The sequence below is a fragment of the Macaca mulatta genome, chromosome 8, assembly GCF_049350105.2.
Source record: "Macaca mulatta isolate MMU2019108-1 chromosome 8, T2T-MMU8v2.0, whole genome shotgun sequence".
NCBI lineage: Eukaryota > Metazoa > Chordata > Mammalia > Primates > Cercopithecidae > Macaca > Macaca mulatta.
In genome coordinates, this window is record NC_133413.1 from 131111551 (window position 1) to 131119657 (window position 8107).

The 8107-nt window shown below is 39.6% G+C and overlaps 1 protein-coding gene and 1 long non-coding RNA gene across 2 annotated transcripts in view; both read right to left on the reverse strand.

Moving 5' to 3' along the window:
- Nucleotides 1-8107, reverse strand: part of SNTB1 (syntrophin beta 1) — a 276011-nt gene that overhangs the window by 191324 nt on the left and 76580 nt on the right. The gene's annotated exons all lie outside the window — the stretch shown is intronic.
- The window catches only part of LOC144330848 (uncharacterized), a 31096-nt gene continuing 24963 nt past the window's right edge, over nucleotides 1975-8107 (reverse strand). The window contains exon 2 of the long non-coding RNA XR_013397414.1: nucleotides 1975-7562. This is a non-coding gene — a long non-coding RNA (uncharacterized LOC144330848). The remainder of the gene's footprint in view (nucleotides 7563-8107) is intronic.

Here is an 8107-nt window from a genome sequence, read left to right on the forward strand (position 1 = left end):
GCTGGGTGTTCAGGGCTCGATATATTGAAATGACTGCCTCTCTCCCTTCCCGCCTCAATGAGGATTTCTGTTTCTCCCATGTATTCAACAAGAACTAAAGTTTTCCCCATTTGCTGGTGCCGTATAAGCAAAACTATTTTGCTCATCATTGTTTAAGAACTATGTTTATTCAGTTTTGAAAAATCTATTTTTGTACACATAGATTTCTAAAAGATCGTTAGCTACCATTTAAAAACCTGAATATTATTTTAGCACTAAGATTGTCTTCTCTAGTTTCCTAGACATTGTCAGAGACATTGTTGACTGATGAGTATACTGTTTTTGGGATAAGGATTCAATTTGTTTCTCTATAAAACAACCGCCTATTTCTGTAGCAATGCCATTTTCTTGACAAACTCACCCTCTGTAGATTAAACTCCTCTTTCAACATTGACATCAAATATGTAATTCCCACAATTATTCAAATGGCTAAACAAAATCACGAATGAATCTCCAGATAACATGTAAGATGAATGTGGACATTTTGAAATAGACTCCTTCTTAAATATCATTACCAGGAAAATTACTCTTCAGCAGAAAGAAAACAGTTCTATTTTCATGGTACATGGGAAAAAATACAAGATTTAAAAGGGAAATTTGGAGCCATTATCTGGATGATTTCTGCTAGTGCCCCAGAATAAAGCAAGCTATTAAAGATCTGCAATGTAGGAAGTGCATGTAGCTGGTTGTAATCGACACTGAACTTCCAGTAGGGTTTTGGAGAGGCACATCCTGGCAATGGGGGAGAGTGTTGGTAATTAAACAGTCATAAAAATCTCAGACTGGAATGCTGACAAGAAAGCATCCTGGCATTACCAGCACTAATCGTCTAAAGTGTCTAATAGTCAATCTGCAGTGCTCTTCTTCAGCTTAAATAATGTTTGCCAGGAATCTCAGTCAACACTTTCCCCCCCTTTCTTTTTGCATTACGCTGCAGGAATTATAGGAAGCCTGCTGTGATGGCAAGCGACTAGAAGTCAAGGATGTTCTCAGGGATAGTTTGGTTGGGAGGCAGAAGTAAGAGAAGCCAGAAAATGCACCTCAATAAAAACTCTTGCCGGCTGGCCAACACAGAAAAGAATAATATGGGATCTCTGACATGTGGGGTCAAAGGCTGCCTTGTCCTGTGCTTTGTAGTTGTAATACATTAAAAAGCTGCCTCCAGCTTTGGGGGTGTGTGCCAGAACTGAGCTGAGGTGGTAACAACTCCGTTTCTCTTCTGGGGTGTCCAAGGGTTATGTCTACAGAGAATAAGACCATTTGATGCAGACAAGAGGCAGGCAAGGACTGTGAGGAGCAGGCACGTTGGGGTCAGCCAGCTGAGAGTCTGTTTACCTGAGGAAACAGTGAGTAAGTTATCTTATGTTTCTCTTCAGTTTCTTGTCTAAAGATAATAGCAAGAATAGTTACTACCTTGTAGGGTCGTGATGAGTATTAAATGTGATCACATTGGCACAGTGCTTCGTACGGTGCCTGGCAATAATAATACTCCATAAATGCTAGCCATTGCTTTCAGAGAAGAGGAAAACTACCACCAGGTGTTTTTTTCATCATACATAGACTATTGCAACAAGACCCAAGTTGAAATTGAGCCAAACGACTGTAGATAAGATTCATGAAAGAGCAGAAGCTTTTATCATTGCTGTGTAAAATCTACCATGTGCCCAGCACCAGGCTGTGTGGTTCCCTGTGAGAATTTTCAGTTCATTGACTGCTGGGCTAATAAATATGGAACACATTCTGTGTGAGTTTGACTCCAAGCCCTATGGTTTTTTTGCTATACCATATAGCTTCCTTCTAGACCAGAAGAATTCATGAAAGATTAGAACCCTGGCTTCCTAGGCGAGTGTTTCTGAGTGTCACTGTGGTATGGTATTACTATGCAGATATTCCTTCTCCCACCCTTTCCCTCTTGCATGTTGCTTTTGTGAATTATTTTTTATTTTTCTTTAATTTATTATTTTTTCTTTTTTTCTGAGATAGGGTTTTGCTCTGTCGTCCAGGCTGGAGTGCAGTGGCATAGTCTTGGCTTAGTGCAACCTCCACCTCCCAGGCTCAAGTGATTCTTCCACCCCAGCCTTCTGAGTAGCTGGGACTATAGGGGTATATTTTTGGTAGAGATGGGGTTTCACCATGTTGCCTGGGCTGGTTTTGAACTTCTGAGGTCAAGCCATCTGCCCACTTCAGCCTTCCAAAGTGCTGGGATTACAGGCATGAGCCACTGTGTGCAGCCGTGAATTATTTTTTAAACAAAACAAAATATTTATTATTTTTTCTCCTCTTTCAACATTTGTTTTATATTCAGGGGGTACACAGGCAGGCTTGTTACCTGGGTATATTGTGTGATGCTGAGGTTTGGGATATAAATGATCCTGTCACCCAGGTACTGAGCATACCCTTGTCCCCACTCCCTCCCTCCCATGGCTAGTAGTCCTCATTGTCTATTGTTGCCATCTTTATGTCCAAAAGCACCCAATATTTAGCTCCCGCTTATAAGTCTTGTAAGTGAGAACATGCAGCATTTGGTTTTCTGTTCCTGCATTAATTCACTTAGGATAATGGCCTCCAGCTGCATCCATGTTGCTGCAAAGGACATGATTTCATTTTTTTTTACGACTGCATAGTATTCCATGATGTATATGCACCACATTTTCTTTATCCTGTCCACCATCCATGGGCACCTAGGTTGATTCCATATGTTAGCTATTGAATAATGCTGCAATGAACATATGAGTGCATGTGCCTTTTTGGTAGAACATTTTGTTTTCTGTTGGAGATATACCTAGTAGTGGGACTGCTGGGTCAAATGGTAGTTCTGTTTTAAGTTATTTAAAAAATCTCCAAACTACTTTTCACAGCACCTGAACTAATTTACATTCCCACAAACAGTGTATAAATGTTACCTTTTCTCCACAGCCTCTCCAGCATCTGTTGTTTACTGATCCTTTTTTTTTTTCAAATGGGGTCTCACCCTGTCCCCAGGCTGGAGTGCACTGGTGCTATCTTGCCTCACTGCAACCTCTGCCTCCTGGGCTCAAGTGATCCTCCCACCTCAGCCTTACAAGTAGCTGGGACTTCAGACACAAGCCCATTAGACCCGGCTAATTTTTGTACTTTGTTTTAGAGACGTGGTTTCTACAGTCATGTTGCCCAGGTTGGTCTCTAACTTCTGGTCTCAAGTAATCCGCCCACCTTGGTCTCTCAAAGTGCTGGGATTATAGACATGAGCCACCACACCTGGCCTGACTTTTTAATAATAGCCATTCTGACTGATGTGAGATGGTATTTCACTGTGGTTTTGACAAAATATTTATTAACTGGTCTCTATGTGCTGGACACTCTTTAAAGAAAATCTTATTTTCCAAGCAATGTACAGAATTGTTCAAATATGTTATTACTCTTTGTGAGAAAAAATAATGTATGAATATATATGTGCTTGTATATGTCTAGATATCTCTGAAATCTTCTGGAAGAGACTGGGTGAATGGAAGTGAGAGTTGAGGGTGAGAGTTTTGGTACTTGTTGAATTCTCTATTCCATGTATGCATTGATTATTCAAAATTAACCTTAAAAATAATATTTCCCTATGTAGCTCTAATTACGATTGCTATCAATTTTGATTAATAGCTCTATGCTCTGCCTACATGAATCCAAGTTTGTCTAAGAGCCCAAAATGAGAGTCCTGTTGCTTTCAGAGCGGCTGATACAGCAGAACAGGGACTATGCCTAATTTACCACCAACCTCACAGGATAGTGATGCCACTGAAAAACATGTCAAAAGGGACATTCAGTTTGTTAGATGCAGTCTTTTCACTAATGTATTTTTAAGGACAGAGTGTGAATTTTAAGGACAGAGTGTGTCCCAAGACTTTACCAGAACCACTGCCCCTACAGCCACCATGCACATGACTGTGGCATCAGGTCAACTGCAAACACAGAGCCTGCAAAAGCAGTTGTCTCACTCAACATACAACAGATGCACTGCTAATTCTGCCAACAACCCCTTAGTGATGTCCCGCACATAAATCGCATTTTTATAAATCCAAGTATCTGTTCAACCAAATTAAGTACCCACCTATTCTATGCCAGGAACAGTTCTAATGAAATTTTATTTATTTATTTATTTATTTATTTATTTATTTATTTATTTATTTTTATTCTTATTGTGTTTTGAGACAGAGTCTTGCTCTGTCACCTAGGCTGAAATGCAGTGGCTCAATCTCAACTCACTGCCACCTTAGCCTCCTGGGTTCAAGTGATTCTCCTGTCTCAGCCTCCCGATTAGCTGGGATTACAGGTGCACACCACCATGCCTGGCTAATTTTTGTATTTTTAGTAATTTTGTAGAGTATTCGGTACTTTTAGTAAAGTTTCGCTATGTTGGCCAGGCTGGGTATTGAACTCCTGGACCTCAGGTGATCCACCACTGCACCAGGCCCAGTTCTAATGAAATTTAAATATTCAAGTGGTAAGCTTAAAACATACCTCAAAATGAGTTTGATTTTACAACAAACTGTTTTACAAATGGAAGCATTACACCTTCTTATGTCTCTTCAAAATAATTTAAACATGTTGCGATTAGGATCTTTGGGATGAATCGGAATCTCAGGTCCATCACTTAGTAACCATAAGCAAGTCACTTAATATTTTTGAACAACACCTATTTTTCATGGTGATTTAAACCTTTTAAATATTATATCTTTAGAGAGAAAGAGTTTAGCACAGTGCCTACCATGGGTTTGCTTAATAAATAATAGCGGCCGGGCGCAGTGACTCACGCCTGTAATCCCAGCACTTTGGGAGGCCGAGACAGGCAGATCAGTTGAGGTCAGGAGTTTGAGACCACCGTGGCCAACATGGTGAAATCCTGGTCTCTACTAAAAATATAAAAATTAGCCGGGTGTGGTGGTGGGCACCTGTAATTCCAGCTACTCGGGAGGCTGAGGCAGGAGAATTGCTTGAATCTGAAAGGCAGAGGTTGCAGTGAGCCAAGATTGCACTACGGCACTCCAGCCTGGGCAACAGAGTGAGACTTTGTCTCAAAAAAATATAGTAATAAAAAATTAAACAAATAAATAATAACTAAGAAGAAAAAGTACAGGTATTTCTCAGTTAAATAAATAAACTGCCATTTTATAAACCCAAGTGAAATTATACCCTGCCTATTTCAGCTTGCTCAAGAAGAAAGAAAAGAAAAAGAATGCTTAGCTCTCTCTTTTTTTTCTTTTCACAAGTCAGAGCAAAGACAGTGTACAACCACAATATACAGGAAACACACACGTTCTGTAGAAAGGGGCAGCAGCTCTTTACTTTCAGACTCAGAGAGTGAATGATGTGAAAGCTAGTCAATGGCGAAACATTAGAAACAGGATCAATAGGAACAGTATCACCTCTCTGGGCCAGCTGATGAAAGCCTGCGAGGACTGGGCTTGAAGAGATGACTTCCAAGGCGTCTAGTCCTGATTGCTTAATATTTCATTAGAAAAGGTGAGCTCCCCTGCCTTGCCAGGAGTCATAGGATGTCAGTGCAGGAAAAGAGCTTGGTGATCATGTAGATATCAGGCTCATTTTACATGGCAGGGGCAGGAAACTGGGGCTCATTGAGAGAAGACTGGCCCTGAATCACCTAGCAAGTAAGTACCAGACCCAGACCCAGAAGCCAAACCTGCAGATGTCTATGGCAGAACTCATTCCTCTCTATCACCCAGACCCCAGCTGTTGCTGTATACCATGGGCTTAATTCTGGGTTATGATTATGACTTGTTGAATTTTTAAGTTCTCTAAGATGAACTTCAACAGAAAACATTCAGTATTCCCAAATGCTGTATAACTTCTGCAAAGGGGACTAGTATGCCAATTTTATTTCACGAAAATGGGAGGAATGTAGAAGCAGTGAGCAGTGTTTCAAAACTGAAGCTTCCTTTGAAAGCCCTATAAGGCAATTGGGCTCTTTTGAAAATGCTTATCTCTCCATGAGGGTATGAAAATTAAAAGTTGGAGGCACAATACCTTTGTAAAGAGCTTTATGACTGACACTTTTAACAGGGTACTGTGGCAGTGTTTGTTTCTTCAAAGTGCTGATATGACTTGTGGGTAAATCAGCTACTTTTTCAAGTGTCTTTCTGTCATCAAATGGCTTCCTACAACTTGTAGGTTAACTCTACTCATTTCTGTAATGTTGAACCATCAAGAGGAAGACAGCATTACAGTTCATGATTTAAAAAAAGCGAAGGTGTCCAAAATGATGTTAGCTGTACCTACCAGAGCTGATGCTTTAAAGTAGACTTTTCCAGTTAATACTCATGTTTAACCAGAAAAGCAGAAACCTCACTCTGAGGATGTGGGTTCTGCCTTCTTAAGCGTGAAAGGTTTCCCTTCTGTTCTTCAGATAATTATATCATTTCCTTCAGTTAAGAGTTAATCGTTTCTATTTTGAACAAAGAAATATTCTATAAGTAGTTAACAAATATTTATTTGAGACACTTGCAGGCTACTCAATAGAAAGGGCATGATAGACTTTGGGAGACCAAGGTAGGTGAATTACTTGAGACCAGGAGTTTAAGACCAGCCTGGCCAACACAGGGAAAACCTGTCTCTACTAAAAATACAAAAAATTAGCTGGGCATGTTGGCGCATGCCTGTAATCCCAGCTACTTGGGAAGCTGAGGCAGGAGAATCATTTGAACCCGGGAGGCGGAGGTTGCAGTGAGCTGAGATCATGCTGCTGCACTCCAGCTCAGCCTGGGTGACAGAATGAGACACCATCTCAAAAAAAAAAAAAATTAAAATTAAAATAAATAAATAAATAAAATGAAAGAAATAAAAGAAAGGACATGATAGGCTAAATAACAGGCATGAGCCAACTCTGCCTGTCTATGCTTTAAGGAATTTATACTTTGGGGTAAAACACATCTGTTGCAAGGAGCAATGTTATTAGAGCATGTTCATTAGAACTGTTATTATTAGATAGTATCCAGAATGCCAGTCCATGTAACAGACATCATAGGGATGATTGATAAAGGAAACTAATTTCATTCAACAGGCCCTGACTGGGAGTACAAATCATGTATATGCCAAGTATGAGGTAGACAAATAGCCTTTCTAACAAACACTCACAAAATGGTAAAAATATTACAATAATTTATTTCAAAAGCATTGAGTAGTCTGTTTCTTTCCTCTTCCTAGAGTGAGTCATCACACTTGAGGCTTCACTTTGTATGAATAAGAAGGTCTATCCATGTTAAAAATCTGGCTGTGGTTTTTAATTGAGGGCGCCGAAAGGTATCCTTGGCCGGCAGTTGGTGGTCCACGCATAGGCATCTGTGTCATTTTCCTCCATACAACATTGGTTTTATGATCAGCACACTGCTCTGTGGAATTACAGGGCCCAGGCTCAGTGATTCTAGAACTCCAAGCAATAGATCTTTTCCAAACTCCCATTAAGCCAACCAAGTAATATTTCTCTTTCTTCAACTGCCTTTCATCAGGATGTTGTCTGAGATTTCCAAACTATTTGATCCCTTCTAAAAGAAGGAACAAAACATGAATATGCATCTCCTGCTTATGAGGTAATTACAAATAATTAGCTCTGACTTAACAAATACAAACAACCATATCCCTTCCATTTCTTTCCATCTCTAAGATTTCAGGGTTTTCATTGATAAGACTCCTAAGGAATGCGAAAAGTTGATTATTATATAATTTCACAACATGGAGTGCTTAGCAATAGTAAGGCAAACTCTACTTAAACTCCAAGATCCAGTAATAACTAGAGGGAAGTAGGTACTGCCTCAAGGAAGAGTAGGCTGCTATAATTATTGTATTGTAATTATTAGTTTAACATCTGAGTTTCTCACTGTAATGTAAGATCTGACAGGAGTGTATAATATCTGTCTTGTTCAAGGCTATATTCCCAGGATTGTAAAGTTCTGTTAGTAACAGTATCAACCTTAAGGCTTATTGTGAGGAATTAAATAAGATCAACAAATGTAAAGAACTTAATGCAGTACTTAGAACATAACAGATATTCAATAAATACTTTGTTTAATACAAATAATAAAGGAGCACA